Here is an 18,233-nt window from a genome sequence, read left to right as displayed (position 1 = left end):
AATTTAAGTATGAAATTGAATTAATAAATGTAAAATTAAAACACTACATAGTATTTAATTTAAAATATACATTGATTAAAATCTACTGTAATAAAGTTATTTAATTTTTTTTGTTCAATGAATATTCATGTTTTAACCAAGACTGAAAAACATGTTATCCCGATTGTCCTATGAGACAATGCTCTCATGTACTGTATTATATACCTTCTGATGTTCATATTTTGTTCTGTAACAAAGAGAAAGAGAAGATTGGTTCATGTGCACTCGATCGGCTACACTGAGGTGCTACAGCAATCTGTCAAATATCCACAGATATACAGTATACCTGAAACAGATCACACTAATACTCATATGCATATGATTTAATATGAAGTGTCCGTAAGGTTAGGTGAATAATGCATTATTATAGTTGATCACATCATAGTAGTAAGGTAAAATGTCGATTTAAATAAACATAAGCATAATTTCATTTTATTTGTTTGTATAATTATTATATTATATAAAAGTAATCTTTAAAACATTATGGACATGGTCTCTTAATTATAGCTCTTATACAATTCAACAGGCAGTGCTGTTATGACAATCTTTCTCAGGCATGCCTCCATCTTTCTGCAAAATGCCTACTGATAAGTTTAAGGGGGGGGGGTATTTGATCCCTCTTTTCAAAGCATGAAATATGGTTGGTTGAACATTTAATTTTTAGCAATGTTACTTACCTCAAATGTGGTGGATAAGGCAATTATCTTACTTATTATCTCAATTATATAGACCTAAATGGACTTAAAATGGTTTTGTTCTATTGGTAAAAATTTAATTTTTTCAAGGTAAGGCTGACTTTGCATGAAATTGCCCCTAACTAACATAGCAAAACTATTCATTTGTATAAAGTTTTAACAATCTAGATGTCTTTTTTGTCACTTTGGGTTCATTTAATGCATCCTTTTTGGATAAATGCCCAGCTACTTATATATATAAAAAAAAAAAAAAACTTACCTCAAATCTTTGAACAGTAGTGTAGTGTCTAAATCCTCACTGTGCAAAGCACTTATAAAAGAGAGAAAAATGATGTACCATGCTTACTGTGTAAACACTGGCCAACACAAGAAATCTGAGCTTTGGCTCAATGGCTGGAGTGCCATTTCTTTGCTCAAGTGACATGTATCTAAAACTACAGCAGTCACTGAACTGTAACAAACAAAACAGCCTCGCTCGGTTATTCAAACAAAACATTTGCCAAGGAAAATAATGCAAAAGCTGATGGGAGGAAGGGGCCAATAATAAACACAAGCTGTCATTGAATTGACGAATTACATAGGGGATCAAAAAAATCAATGTCTGAATTCTGCAGCCTGTGAAGGTGTTAAGGCGTCCTAGTGGTAACTGAGCTACAGGACCTGCTAACGAACCCATGAAGATCTGGTTCTTAAACCTGATCAAGCTGTGATAATCCTTCCAAAACTTCCACCGATGTGTGACCCCTTTCGCATAAACCTATTTTCGCCCCGTCAGGGTATCCCGTGGTGTGAAAAGTCGAGTGTGACGCAAGCGTGGTGAGCTGCGTTCCTGGCAAATGGAAGGAATACAAGTAATGCACAAGATTTCCCAGACTACCTGAGGTTTGGATCCAAGTGCTTGTAACAAACAGATTGCAACAGTAATCATGCTTAACCTAAATAGAGCATCGTGCATCTGAAAATACCACGGCCTATTAACGCTGGAGATTATGCTAGTGGCTTCTAAACGGCCTGTGCTCGGTAATCCAATTATGTTAGTTCAGGACTAAATAGCCAGAGCTAAGGCAGCATAAAACGCCTGAATGGAGACAGGAAGTAGAGCTGGGTGTGTCTAGTGTCTCCATGCGTGTTTTAAGGCCGTATTTGTGATGTAAATTAGAGGTTTCTTTATTGAGAGATGGACAGTTGACACTGCAGGACATGACAGTAATGGTCGGACTGTTAAGACTTGCCTTGTTGAACATGTCTGGGAAGGAATGAAGGTGCTGTTATAATACTCTGGGATAAATCTCAGTTTTTCCTCGCCAAAACTCCAGCAGTGCCAAGCCTGAGGGGGCAAATCTAAGCACCGAATCTTGAATAAAATGCGATACGAGGCAGACAAAAACAATAAAGGGGGGGGCACCAGATTCGGCATGTTCGAATTAGAGCCTTGGCCAACTGCGAACGGTTCACTTCTCCGCTTCAATGAGCACCCGCTCATGTCCAATCAGACACCTGCAGAGCAAGGAGAGTCAAGCCAAACACTCTGAATGCAAACCTCTTCACCTTGCAGCTTCTCCAGACGGCCACCTGCGGAGCCGGGCATTTGAGAGCGATCTCGCATGGCAACAGGTTGGAAGAGTTGGGGAATATTAAAAAGCAATCAGAATTTATGTGCTGTTCAAAATGCCCTGAAAAACGGACCTCAAAAACATCAACCGATGGAAAAGAATTCAATAAAGCCAGCAAGTGGCCACTTATTTCTGATTGCATTTGTGTTGCTGGTGATATAGTGTAAAACTGCAGCTTAGCAAAAGCTTGTTTGAGCTCCGTCCACCTCAACTGTGAGGGCTGAAATGAGTCTGATTGCTCCAACGGTCTGTCTCAGCAGCTGGGCCTGTCCTTAAACCCTAATTTTGCCGCCAGTGGAGCTAAAAACATGATACGTCAATACGTCACATTGAGCACTGGAGAAAATTGTGTAGAAGAACATTTTTTAAACACAGGACTAAATGGCTATTACTTAATTTACTAAATAGGAATGGGACATTTAATAGTCTAAGCCGGGTCATTTTTCATATATAAACTGAAGGGGCCAGATGTGAGACTAGATTTGCCAATGCAAATTTTGCCCTTATCAACGTAAAGACTCAGAGGTCAAGCGGCTTGACGGACGAGTCATTTGTGGACAGGGTAAACGAAGGAAAAATCAACACTTCATAGAAACCGCTTGGAATAATTAGAGCATCCAGATGAAGTCGCCTTTATTTCTCCTCACCAAAACGAACTCAATTGTCATGATAATGGATTTTTGGTTTTCAGTCACAGACTTGTGTTCCTGATGTTCCTCATAGTTATTTAAAGAGCTGTAGCGTTTTTTTTTTTTCGTTTTTTTTTCTCTAGCATCAGTCAATAAAGTTTCCCTGTGAATACTGGCCAATATGAAGTGCCTTTTCCTGAAGAAAGCTTATATTTAGCACACTTTATATTAACAGGCTAATCGGCCCTGAATTGTATGGTTGTTATTAGGCCAGCAGAACCACAGGTCTCATCTAAAAAGAGATTTTAGCTATCAAAGATTCTTCATATTATATTAATATAATAATAATAATAATAATAATAATAATAATAAAAATAATAATAATAATAATAATAATAATTCATTACATTAAATAGCGCTTTTCTAGACACCCAAAGCGCTTCACATTGATGAGGGGAATCTCCTCAACCACCACCAATGTGCAGCACCCACCTGGATGATGCGACGGCAGCCATTTTGCGCCAGAACGCCCACCGCACACCAGCTGATTGGTGGAGAGGAGACAGAGTGATTAAGCCAATCAGGATATGGGGATGATTAGGTGGCCATGATGGACAGGGGCCAATGGGCAAATTTGGCCAGGATGCCGGGGTTAAACCCCTACTCTTTATCGAAGGACATCCTGGGATTTTTAACGACCACAGAGAGTCAGGACCTCGGTTTAACGTCTCATCCGAGAGACGGTGCTCATTGACATTATAGTATCCGCATCTCTATACTGGGGCATTAGGACCCACACAGACCACAGGGTGGGCGCCCCCTGTTGGCCTCACTAACACCTCTACCAGCAGCAACCTGGTTTTCCCAGATGGTCTCCCATCCAGGCACTGACCAGGCTCAGCCCTGCTTACAAGGCTACAGGGTGATATGGCTGCTGGCATTATATATATATATATATAAAATAGCCAAAAGCCATTATGTGAAGATTCTTGACATTGTGAAAGAATGGTTGGGAGGGAACATGAATAATCATTTTTACGCATGAATTGGCAACTCTGAGTCCAGACCTTAAATCCATTGAAAGTCTTTGGGATGTGCTGGAGGAGACTTTACAGAGTGCTGGACTCGTGCATCGTCAATACAAGATCTTGACCAAAAAATAAATAAATAAATGATGCGCCTCTTGATGGATATAACTTCATTTCCATTAACATTTATTTCCATCAAGCGGTGCTTCAATTTTCACTAGGCTAGCTCAATGCTAATTAACAATGACAGAGACCTGATTAGGAATTCCCACAGCTGACAAACTGTAGCCTATGGAAACATGATGAGACTGCAATCTGATAAAGTCCAGAGAGGCCAGTGAAGGCTTTTCTTCATCTTGTGTTCTGCAGCTCGTCTCTCAGTGTCCATAGCCCAGCAAATCTACCAAAGACAGATAGAAGCACAACACCCCAGAAAAAGTGCAGCTTCCTCCTGAGACTTCTGCAGGTTCTTTCTTCTGCTTTCTCTCTCTGCCAGGCCTGTTCTGAACTGCATAATTCATAAAAAATAGACCCTTCTTGTTGAATAGTTATGGGTCTAATGTTTTCACAGCACTCTGTAAGTTGAAAGAAATGTCATACTCTTTAAATATGGCCGCCGTTTTACATTTCTGAAATATGAAAACACCGAGCTGAATTTGAAGGAAGTAACTCCAGGGACGGGAGATAAATTGGCCTTACTTTTAATAGAAGGAAAGGCTGGTCCGATGGGAACCAGAAGGCCATGAGAGAGGAGGAGCAGTGAGTCATCAGTGCAAATGTACAAAAAAATAAATTTAATTGGCTGGGTATGCTAAAGAACATCAGCATCTGCTATACAACACTGATTAACTGCTCAACCAAGCACACAACATTAACAACACAAACAGGCCATTACGTGGGTGAAAAACTCAGACGTACCTGGTCATTACCTGATTAAACCTCAAGTCCCGAGTGGCTCTCTGCTTGTGATTTGTGATTATGAAATAAGAGTGTGAATTGCTAAGGATAACAATTCATTCTTCTTTCATAATCACAAATTATCAACAAACATGCTGAAGACACGTGATGGGACATGTAGATGCAGGGACAACGAAAACTTTAGAAGTGCTTAGACCAGAGGAAGGTCTGATGGAGCGAATGATGGGGAGGAGTTACTAAGATCTATTGTGAAGGTGTAAAAAGAGTTGGGTCAGTTTAAAGTCTAGAGGAATTCATTTTCTTTAGAGGAAAAAAAAAAGAACTACATTTCCAAAAGCACTAATGCACCTGGTTGTGAGATATTAAATAAAATAAATTAATTTTTTTTTATATATACACATTTAATTTTGTATTTATTCATTTTATTTAATATCTCACAAGCAGGTGCATTAGTGCTTTTGGAAATGTAGTTCTTATTTTATATTATATATATATATATATATATATATATATATATATATATATATATATATATATTATAAAATAAATATAAAAATATATGAGAAATTAAATAAAAAAATATAAATTCTTAAGTGGTGAAGAAATGTTATGAATGATTAGAATCACAATAAATAAATAAATAAATAAATAAATAAATAAATAAATAAATAAATAAAAATCACAACAATAAATAAATAAATAACTAAATAAATAAAATTATTTAAAAAATTATTACAAAAATTATATAAAAAAAATAAAAAATTACAAAACAAAACGGAACGAAATGAAACGCAAAACAAAACAAAATGGAACGAAATGAAACGCAAAACAAAGCAAAGCAAAGCAAAGCAAAGCAAAGCAAAGAAAAATCTTCTGAAGGATGTAGGTCAAAAAGGTGTGTGAACGCCATCTCCATATATACGTGACTGGAAAAACAGGTTTGTGAACAACAGAATACTCCTTTTATTCTCCATGTCAGTCAAATCTTGGTTTAAGTCGGGTGCATGTACGGAAAGAACGTACAAAGAACGTTTGAGACTAGTGGATTTTACTTTGAACTGTTTAATTCCATCTGGATGTACTATAAAAGAAGAGAGGTGTATGACGAGACTGTGAGAGATCTGGTGGAGCTACGGGTGAGACGGAAGTGCTGAAACCTAGAGATAAATAAGTGGCAGCCTGAGCTTTTTGCGCTTTTACATCTAATGTACCCTGTCAAAGAAGGCCAGTAGAGAGATGGATTGAGATCACAGACCTAAACCTGCACTTATCGCCACTTATCACCCGCGCTTACGTTTCTGAGGTTAATGCGAGAGGCAAAATTGGGCCACGGGCTGCCATCTGAAGACTTCACAAGCTTGCGAGTTTCAAAAGATTTTTTTGTTGCACAGAGGCTCTGTGTTTACGGCCGTCTAAGCTATGCACAGAATACCTGTCACGGTTTACACTAACTGGTCCCAACGGGAAGCTGGAAATAAAGTAAACTCACGTTTTGTAAGCCAACATGTGGCCCTGTGTTGTAGGGCCCCATATTGCACGAAGAAAATTGCTTGTCATGCTCTATCAGAGGAGGGAATATCTCTTGCTAATAGCAGGTGCACAGAGCGTCTGGGGTATTCACAGGAACGAGCAGAAAGCAAGTCATTTACCTCAGAGCAAGAGAAAAATTATGCATTTACGGCTAAGTAATGTTGCTTTATGTGATCCTCTCTAAAGTTTCATTTCTCTGCTCGTTGCAGTCAAATTGTTGTGGCGGCTCAGCACAGCTGGGAACAGACGTGGTGTTAATCGGCATATGACTTCCATCACGGTAAAAAACGGTGCGGAGAACAATCTGAAAGCAAGAAATGGGCAAATTAGGGTAATTGAAAATGGCGCATTAAACAACTCATAGAGAGCTTTTTGTTGCCAGGAAGAATAGCGTTTGCATTATGCGAACGTTACACAATAGCCGTGTCACTCAGCGCAGCATGCCGGCATTAAAGATGCATGCGGCGGATTCTGTACTGTTTAATAAACTACGAAAGAATGCCGCATGCATTTACAGTAAAGATGTCTCCTGACAGAAACAAATGACTGTGGAACGAGTGAGGATGATTAATTTCCTCTGCCAACTGTAAACAAGTCAAATGCATTTTTAATCATTCAGGAAAAATAACGGCAATAACGAGCCACCGGCCCACAGACTGCTAATGAGCTGTAATATGTTTGAGTCTTCGAGACAACACTGAGGAATACCCGCGTTCCCACCCCAAATCCCTTCCGAAAGAATATATGGAGACTACTGCAGCAAGACAGAGAGCGAACGGAGGTCTGGGCAGCAGTTATGATGAAACAGATGTTATGATCATTAGCACTGACGGCATCATTTATCCAGCTCTGCCCTGCCTGCAGAGCTCGAGTGAATGCTTCAGGGTTCATGTAATTATGTTGCTTAAGCGGCTTTTATCATATTGCCATTGTTTGGAATTTGCTAGGCAACTAAAATGAGGTAGTAGGGCTTAGTCATATGGTTTTAGTGTAAACACGCAACTAATAAAAGCACCTATGCATGTCTCAGTTTTATTCTTCAGATCAGCGGGGTCTCCATGTCAGAGCTCCAGACGCCAACCATTTGCCCCCCTGGTGCAGCAGAAATGTGTTAGAGGTTGCACTGGTGCACCAAAATCACCCATTCAAAAATGGCATAAAATCAGTTTTATGGAAATTAATTATTGAGCAGTATATGTATAAAGGCTGGACCCCTAAAAGTCGACTAAACATTAGATTTAAGTAGTCGGTTAGTCGCACAAAAACAAACAAACGGGGACTTCCAGTTAGGGATGTTAACCGATGACCGCTTGACCAATGGTTGAACGTATCACCGTTAACCGATCAAAGTTGTCAGTTAAAAAAAAAAGGGATCTCTAAATTAGGCTATTATACAGTGGACTAAACGGTACTACAGTTAGCCATCTCATTTCAAAAACTTTTTGTGTGAAGTGAACAAATCCCTCACACTCCGTTTTTCATAACTCGCCTGTTTGTACTTAAACCAATAAAAACATTTGGCGCGAGGTCACAGCGTTTGGGTTTGCGTGCTCACAAGGTTTGCAAAAAGTAAACGGGCTAAAACACTCGAGGTTAGAGCCAGGGCAGACGACAGTATGAAGCGTGCATTCCGGGTAAGATGGGCTTCCATTAGGAAATATATTATATCTACATATCAGTGGTAACGCATAAGGGGCCCTATATTGCACCCAGCGCAATTGACTTTGTACACCGACGCATGTGTCATTCCTATTTTGCACCTGCGCCAAAGCGCGCCTTTCCCTCCACAGAAGCACGTCGCTAAACTAGTGAATGAACTTGCGCTCCCTGGGCGGTTCAGCGCAAAAAAGGAGGCGTGTTCCGGCACAAACAATCCCTGGTGCTATTTTGCTGTTCCATTAAACAATTGCGCCACTGACCAGAAAAAAACTAGCCTAAAGTCAGTGGCGCGTTGCGCGTTGTTCATTATGCTATTGTAAGGGCGCATGCTTGACTATAATGTACAGCGTGCACAACGCGCATACACTTTGATCATGTAATCTACACAGATGCAACAGCTATTTTTGCAAATCATTTAGTTACACTAAAAAAATTTTAACACGAGATGACGAAAATCATTGTGGTGTGCCACGAAGATGTGAAAAAATAGGCATAAATCTAGCTTACAAATTATTCAGGCTGTGAACCGCTCCTGGCGTGCGCCTGGTAAATAAGGAACTTGCGCACCTGCTTTTAAAGGGAATGTTAGATGACGCTCTGATTGGTTTATTCACGTTATGCCCAAGCCAAACCTATGAATAATGAAGCTACTTCAGACCAACCCATTTTAGATTTGCGCCGGGCGCAAGAGCCATTTATCCCGCCTGCAAAATAGCAACAGCGCCGAGACCCGCCCACAAAGTTACTTGCGCTTCGCGCTTTGACACTTGCGTTTCAGATCGTTAAAATAGGGCCCATGGTGTTGATCATCATATTTCTTTATTATTGTTAGCCCTACCTCGAACTAAAGCGGCGTCTCTTCGGAGCTGTCATTTTCTTAAATGAGCCGTGGCAATGTTTCAAATGAGCTTCTAATGCTAGACAAATGCCTTTATTTTTAACGTGATCACCTTGTACCAAAACCATTTAGAAACTAAGGAGCCATTTGTTTGTCGATTACAAACAACCTCCTCGGCGCCACGGTTGCGAGACTCATGTTTCACGCTGTATGGGGATTTTAAAAAAGTGACGTGAGTGGAAGGGAGGCGACGGCGCTGGGACAGTGTGTGTGTAAGAGCGGCAGGCAGAGAGGCAGGGAGATCATAGAGAGATGCGACAGAGTTGCGAAATTGCAGGCGCGGCTCGTGCTGTTATTTCAAATAGCTTGGATAGATATTTAAACTAATCGGTTAACCGGTTTCAACCGGCTAATGAGGCTCGGTGGTCGGTCAAGAAAATGTCCGAATAGTTTTTGCCATCCCTACTTCCAATGTGTCAGACAAGGAAATCCAAAAATTTGCCTATCATTCATTATTGTTACGTTAACCTAGATAAATGTTTGCTATTACTAGCTGCATATCCTTTGTTTGTGCGGAGTGTGGAAGCTAAAGTATAAAGCTTTTCTGCATTACATGGAGGCGCCCGCGCGATCACTTGCATTTTCTCAACTTAAAATATTCCACTTTTTTGTTCAAACAGATAAGAGTAATACATATTTCAAACTGTAAATTGTAACTGTTTTTATTTGTGTACACTCACAATAAAAAAAAAATGTTTTTGTAAACTTAAGAAAACAAACAGGATGCGCCGTTTCAGACTCCCTGAACCCTACTTTTAAACAGAACATTGAATACACATACTCTCTGGTTAGGGGTGGGCGATATAACAGTAGACACAATTAAATGGTAGAAACCTGTAGACATTTTGGACTATTGTCTCTATCGTGGTTATGTTCATGTGACGTTGCTGTGCTGCGATCATAAAGCGTATCCTTTGCGAGTTAAGTAATGTGGTTCAAAAAGCAGTGCATTTGAACCATTGAAGCACAATAGACATTAGCAGCAAAAGATAACATTTCAGTATGTCTGAGAGACACACGACACAAAGCCGCTGCTTATAAAGAACGTGAGTGCTTTTTGCCACCTAATTGGACTTGAACAGTTAAGTACACATACATATGTGTCGAATTCGCCATGTATTTGAAAGTAAACATTTATATATTAAGTGAACGTTAACGTTTGAGAGAGAAAACTCTCAACATGAGTATTTTGGATCCATGCAGTCGGACTTAAAGGTCCACTGAAGTGCCTTGAAACGCACCGCATTATTCAATGTGTTGACATAATTTCCCCTGAAACGGCTCCAGCTGTTAGCAGCTCCTCCCCTTTTTTGAAACAGCCAATAGCGTTTTGTTAATATACAGTTTGACTAGAGCGCAAGAGCGGACCTTTCTCTGTGTGGTAAAGCCAGTTTCCTCTAACACTGTTGACCATCATAATCTCCTCCATATCGCTATGCAGCATTCTGTGCAGAAATCAAATGGGTCGATATGTTTGTCGTCTGTGCCGACTCATGCATATGATCCAGGCTGCGCTCGTGTCTGTAGTCTAAATTTAGACCAGAGCCGTTGGTGTGTGCGCTGCTGAAGTGCGAAGCTAACGTGAAAAGAGACTTCATTCGGCTTAACTGAAAGCACATTTACACTGAATCGTTTCCTAGCGCACATATAGTGTGCTATGTGCTTTTCACCACGCAGAAATTAGTAAATGTGTGAACAACTGACCGATTTCAGCCACAGCTTCAGCAGTGTAGGGGGCGGGCTTTAGATTCTAGAGAACATTTTGATTGGACAGAAGGTTTGAAGAGAAGCTTAAGTCTGCGATGATGTCATCAAAATCTAAGATTTGTTTTAACGGAAGTGAGAGACTGTACATTTTGATTGCTTGCATCTTCTAAATGCAAATTTTGTCATAGTTTTGGAACATACCAGCTTATTCATAACTTTAAGTCTAACACGGTCATACTAAAAGCTAAAAAACTTCAGTTTTGATTTCAGTGGACCTTTAAAATGACAGCATCCAAACTGACCTGCTGTCATTAATGCTAATCAAACAACAACAAAATAGAACTCACTGCTCTTGACTTTAACTTTAATAACAATAATTGTACATTTAATTTTCGTAGTAAAGACTATGCATAGTGTTTTTTCATATATTTGATTACTTTATACATTTCATGTTATTTCTAGAGCTTGAAGTTTTTTAGGCAAGTCAATTTTCATTTGTGTCTTTGTATTACTGTAGCTTGTTTACTTTGCTCTTTTTAGGATTTTTAGGATAGTATTAGTTTTTTAAATGATATTGAAAATGGTGATAAGAATGATCAAATGTCATACATTTTTGATATCATAAAAAAAACTGCAGAGATGACGAGATCACATTGTCTACTTCATTTTTGCTTCTGAAACAGACTCAGAAGACACCGGAAGTGTATTAATAAACAATTAAAATGCCTCACATTCATAATCATCACTTTTGCCATTCTGCCCTAATATTTACAGCTATGTAATAAATGATTGTTTTTAAAGGGTTACTTCAGCGATTAGCATATGGCTTTGTATCAGTAGAAACCCTGGAGTATATTCAAATGATCGTGCTCCCCCCTCATATATCCCCCTGAGACGAGAGATTTATGCATTTTATTTCTGGAAAAATTCCTCTCGTGACGCAAATTGACGATATTTGTGTCACGAGAGGAATGTTTGCCCAGAGGCTAAAGACTACAGCCAGCAGAGGGAGCCATTTCCGCATGTTTTCAACTCGTGCATGGGGAATGGAGATCACACTTACAGCACAGCTCAGCTGGCATTCATTTAAACGGATGCTAAGCAATGTAAGTGTTTTAACTTCTCAAATTAATTTCTATGAAAGTTAAGCTTCCAAAGGCATGAACTGAAAACGCGTTGTGAATGTATGCCGCGAATGTGGTCGTGATTACCTCAGCTCTCATCACGAGAGCTCATCAGCTCATTTATGACGTTAAATGTAATCTGACTCCTAATCTGAGTCTGCTGTGAGACTCAGACGGCAACTCGATCATTATATTGAAAACACACGTTCAGTATTTAATTGTACTTTCTGAACTCAGTCACAGTAATCCAGTAGCGGTGGCTTTGGGAATGACCTCACAGGGTAGCGAAGCATTCTGGGAATTGTAGTCTTTCATCCCCATGAGACAAAAATACATTTTCTGTCTTTTCTCAGTCTAGAAAGCACCAAATTCAAAAATAATTTCACATTTCTACTACATTAATGACCCAGTTTAAATACAGAATCATCTTCCCAGCGCTGAAGTACCCCTTTAAGTTTACACAGCTGAGAATTATTTTTATTTTTTTTACTTTCACTGTATGGAAATGAGTAGCCTGGACATACATGTTCATGTTTGCACAAGCTGTAATAAAGCTGGACTGAAAATAAGTATTTGTGCAGCCATTGATCTCTGTCGAGCTATAGAAAATTCTACAGCACAGATGGGACTTGCCAGGGGTTATGTAAAATGAATTATAGTGCAAGAGGAAAAAAAGGAAGAAAAAAAAGATGAAAATCGATATGTGATCCATTAAGGAGTTAAGTGCTGTGTTCTGACAGGTGGCTCTGTCCCAGGCTGCACACGTCAATGATGGAAAACCATCCGGGCGTAAATAATGCACGAATAAATCAGCCAGAGATTAATCCTCTCATCGTTCGGGAGAGGAAATCCACAGCAGGACTAAATCACAGCAAACAACATTAGTTTGTGAAGCCGTCTATGAATGCGGCCATCCGCTTTGCCCGTACTGGGGAGCATGTGCAATATTTGCATGAAGGCTGTCTCTCAAGACGATGAAAGATTCATCAAAGAGCAGAGACTTGCTTTGAGTGCACGCCAAGGCGCTGGAGCTGTCAACATCTAGAAAAGAAAAATCCCACGCTTTTCAATTTGAGCACCACGTCCACCACCTGGACCCATATAGATGCTGGCAGAACGCAGATATCGATTTGAAGCCTCCCAAGAAACGCTAAACATGTCTTGGGAATGCTCGTGACGTAATCGTCATCATCATCATTCTCCTCCAGTGATGATTTAGTCATGCGGTGCTGGAGGAATCCTATAATGGGTTTGGTCTCCAAAAGATTACATTTCCAAAGCCCAGTAAGAATTTAAAGCCAGACACATTTACTAAGATCTCATGCCGTGGTTTAACAATGTGACCGGCTACCTGAAGGCTCTCTCCTCTAATCAACATTTCTCAGTTCAGGGCACACATTATTATGAAGGAAGGCAGGAGGGCGTCTCATTATCCTGAGTGTCTGAGATTACTACACTGAAGGACTTTCATCAGTGCTGTGCTTGAATATAGGACTGTGTGCTGGCCACTTTGTATTCAACCACTTCATACGCCGTGCCTCCCTAGTCAATACACAGTGATGAAACAAGCTTGCGTCTCTTGCTGAGAGAACAATAATGTAGTGTTCAAAGATTTATATCACTGTTAAGACTATTCACAACAAGGGAGACAGCAAAGACCTCAACTGTTATCTGAAACGATGTCTGACAAACAACTATTCACAAGAAGCATTTCATTTTGACACACCTATCTCATGTACCAACTGAATCTCGGTGTGGGATGACATTAAGAGGTCATGTCTCATTACATGGATTGGGTCAAAGTAGTATAATGTTTCAACTGTAGAGACTTGCTCATTTTTCTTTTATAAATAATGTTATCTTTGAAAAAGATCCGACAGTAAACAATAAAATCTTAATTTATTTAAATAACTAAAATATCTGGTAACACTACGGTATGGGTACATGAATGATCATGAATTCATGCATTAATTCACACATGACTTATGCATTACTACATCTCATGAATCATCAGAAACTAACAGGAATTCAAAGTCTTTCATTCATGACTTCATGGATGAACAACACCTTAATTAAAACATTAACTAAGATGATTAAATCATCATACATTATGGTTTATTACACATGATGATGTTTTTAGTGTTGACAAAAAACATTGATCTAATCCATGCATGTAAGACTACTTTAAATTATTTTTTATTATATTTATCGAGAGGAGCACATTCAGACAATTTACCTAATTCATTTGCTTTACTCTATTTGTGTAGCCTAATGTAAGAGTGAACTTGTGAAATATTAAAGGAATACAAAAATCAATGTTACCTTATGCATGCACAGGTTAGACCAGTAACGTTATATCAATTCATGTGATTAACTAAAGTTTTTTATTAATCATGATCTCTGAGTTAAGCATGTCTTTTTCATAGCAGCCTGCAGGTAAATGGTCAGACCCAAAAACTGGTCAAAGTCTCAGCACATAGCACATGAATTCTGTTGATATTATAATACAGTAGTCTCTGCATGTGTGCATGCTATGACTCCGTGTTGCTTCAAGCACACGCACACGCACACGCACACGCACCGCACACGCGCACACACACAGAAGGGGGATTCTGAAATCCACTACCACTTCAATATACCTGTATATATTTATATCCTAATTAACTTCATAATCAAAACTTAAATCAATATTTATAATATTATTATATACAATGATTCTATCCAGGCATGACTTTGCTTTTAGTTTCTTGTTTTCTAAAGTGTATATTTGGTCTCTGAGGAGTGACTGAGGGTCTGACCTAGGGTGTGACTGTCACTAAACTGAGGGTGTGATGTGTCACTAAACACTGGCAACAAGGTCATGTGTTTGGATTTTGGAGGTATCACACACCCCTAACATGTCAGGAGTGCAGAAACAGGGTTTGCTCACTTAGCCCGGCTTCTAGAGATGAAATATGGATTTGTTTTTAATTTAATTTATTATATTTTATTCCTTTTATATTTCCTTTTACTGAAACACTAAAAAGTCAAGATGAACATTGCCCTCACTATTGTGTGTCCCTCTCACTGAAAGAAAGCACATGCTATCAGTATGGTTTGGTAAGAACTGGAGCTTAATCAGCTCCAACCTTGGAGAGACTGTGTATCTGTGTATGTGCGCAATATTCTATGTTACAGTTTAGAATGGTTTGGTGTACAATGGGCACCCTGAGGGATGGGTGGACTTGTTGTTCTGCGCAAGCTGGCACCTGCTCTAGATCTGGAAGGTCACTACAGGCCTAATTCCGGGGGGAGAGCGTCAACAAGTGACACGTCAGTGGAAACGTGCATCAGATTAACTGACTCGAGTGGAAATTTACCATGACTGTGCATTGTCTCTGAGCCAATCAGAACCATCCACATTGCAGTAATGACATGGATAAGACCTTGAAAAATTGCAAAACCTTAATTGCAATCCTGACTCTGTCTTCATTTCTTCACTACTGGTCCTGGGTCATAAGCTGTTAACCCCTAACAAATAAATAAATAAATAAATGAATAAATAATAAATAAATGAATAAATAATAAATAAATGAATAAATAATAAATAAATATATAAATATAAATATATATATATATATATATATATATATATATATATATATATATATATATATATATTATTTTATTTATTTATTTAAATTATTTATTATTTATTTATTTATTTATTTATTTATTATTTTAAATTTATTTATTATTATAATTATTCATATATATATATATATATATATATATATATATATATATATATATATATATATATATATATATATATATATATATATATGAAATACAAATTATTGGTTGTTGTTCAGCAATGTATTTGATTTCTTAGCTAATTAAAAGCAGAAGATAAGAAAAATAAAACCATCAACTAGACCGAAGGTAAGAAAATAAAAACAAACTTTCTGCATTTCTGTCTCACTCACTTGTGAAAAAAATGGCTACGCACCACAACCATCCTACAAAAATCCTACATTATGGTGCGTGCAAAGCTTTGTTAAAATATCACAGAAATATTAGCATTATTTGTTTCCTCCAGTGTTCTTTTGTTGAATAGAAAGCTAAACAACAGCCTTTGAAATCTTTTGGAATGTTATACATGTCTACTCTTTAGTCTTTCCTTATTATTAAAGGGGGGGTGAAACACTCAGTTTCAGTCAGTGTCATGTCAATCTTGAGTACCTATAGAGTAGCATTGCATCCTGCATATCTCCGAAAAGTTTTTATTTTTTTAATAATTATATAAGAAAGATGCGCTGTTCCGAGTCTTTCCGAAAAAAGCCGAGCGGGTGGGGGCGTGTCGTGTGAGCGGAGCTAAATAATGACGTGTGCAGCAGCGCGCTGTGTGTTGAGTCAAACGTCATCCCTAACAGCGGAAAAAAACTTTATTCAAAATAAAAATATGGCTTTTAATCAGATACAGCCATACATCTATGATCCGGAATCAGACCCAGAGGCTGCAGTTGAACAGGAGCAGCAGCAAAAACGACTAGAGCAGGACGTCTGTATGTGGTAAGTTACAAGTTATACACTAACTATATAATATGCTTAGCGGCTTGTGTTATTTACATATTTATACTTGAATTATATCGTCGTATTTTTGTCTTTGAAGGTGTACATGTGGGAAGTGCAGTTGTGCACGTGTGTTTGTGTGTTTACGCGTGGTTTGTGTAGACAGTAAGCGGACTAAAAGCAGTCTCACTCACCCTTCTAACGTTGGGACTGCTCCATCCTTCAGCATTAGGCGATTGGGAAAATTCGGCGTCGAGCTGGGCCTTGTTTATGCAGCGAACAGATATAAACATTCGCGCAACTCAGTTGCTGATCCGCAAATTACATCCACTGTTGCCTTAACGCGGGGTTTTTGGCGAATCTGTGCAGGACTGTCTTGGTCTGGCAACCAAAAACCCACTTTTTTGGTGACATTGTTATGTGCTATGTGTAATTGTCACCTGTCCAGCATCCTACAAACCAGCGCTTTGATGGGCGTAGGCTGTTGCTTTCGCTCTCTCCCTCGCTCTCTCTCACGCGCTTCCGGTAGAATTGTCCGTAAGGCCCATACAAGGAAATTCCGCCCCCATTAACGTCAATGGGGACGCATGATCTCAAAAAACTTGCCGAAACTTATGACTAACCGGAAGTAGTATTTTTGACAAAGAAATACTCCCATCAAACGTCCACCTTAACTTTTGAAACTTTGTCTATGTTTAGTATGGGATTCCAAGTCTTTAACAGTGTAAAAAGATCAGTATGCATGAAACAGCATTTCACCCCCCCTTTAAACTATGGATTAGTAATTGTTTTATTTTATATTTTATTGTATTTTATGATTGTTTTGTACAGCACTTTGGTCAGTGTGAATTTAAATGTGCTCTATAAAACTTACTGTCACTTTTGATCAATTCAATGCCTCCATGCTAAATAAAAGTAAAGGGTTTTTTTTCCCTCTATTTTTTCACACAACAATTCATACAACCTTCATTCTTGTTAAGTCATTCACCCAGAAGGAAAAAAAAGGAACTCAACTTCTTTCAGCAGCACTGCTACAGCTATTCTGTGTTAGTAGAAGGAAGAGTCACTCTGTAGATGAGAGATGGCTGTTCTGCTGAAGGGTCTGCCTTACATCAACACAACCACACATGTACAGGCCTGATGAAGCTCACACAATGATCCATTCCCCCTCCGGACAAAGCTCTGTTCTGCACCGCACAAATGAAAGCTTATACCATGACTGAGAGCACATCTGCTGTGGGACGCAAGGAGAAAGCCCTGAGTATCAGCTGAAAAAGCCACTCTTTTGATTTGAATCAGATCCTTTACATTCTGCCAGACGTTACTAGGAAAATCTAATTTGCAAGAGAGGAGATCGGAAATATGAGCAAAGTTCTGCATTAGCCTGATTCAATGAAGGCTTGGAAATGGCCTTTGTGTGTGTACTCCAGGTCACGCTTGGGAGTCCAACATCTTTTTGGTTTCAAAAAGGCTTTCAATTTATCAGAGTGGGCACAGAGCTTCCTGGATATGCTGGGATCTCACAATGAGCTCTAAGTGGGATGGCGGAGTGTGTGTGTGTGCGTGTGTGTGTTTTTGTTTGACTTGGCTCAAAGACCGGGCAAAAAGCCGGACCACGGGGAGAAGACAGACCTGAGGTCCCTGTGGCTCTCCTGAGAGGTCTATTGTGCCCTGCCAACTATAAATGTCATTGACTTCCAACAGTTGCATACAAAGATTCAGGGAAAGTGTCTTTAAACGCGTAGGAGCTGAGAACAAATGCCAGCTACAGGCTTCAAGCTTCCTTCAGGCAGCATGTCAATTATAGCCAGCTTGCATATCAAATCCTTTGGCCATAAA

At 39.1% G+C, this 18,233-nt stretch overlaps 1 protein-coding gene across 1 annotated transcript in view; it reads right to left on the bottom strand.

Annotated features, from left to right (window-relative positions):
* The window catches only part of man1a1 (mannosidase, alpha, class 1A, member 1), a 162,197-nt gene that overhangs the window by 68,887 nt on the left and 75,077 nt on the right, over window positions 1-18,233 (bottom strand). The gene's annotated exons all lie outside the window — the stretch shown is intronic.

The sequence above is a fragment of the Pseudorasbora parva genome, chromosome 15, assembly GCF_024679245.1.
Source record: "Pseudorasbora parva isolate DD20220531a chromosome 15, ASM2467924v1, whole genome shotgun sequence".
In the NCBI taxonomy this organism is placed as follows: Eukaryota; Metazoa; Chordata; class Actinopteri; order Cypriniformes; family Gobionidae; genus Pseudorasbora; species Pseudorasbora parva.
This window is presented reverse-complemented; position numbering and strand designations above follow the sequence as displayed.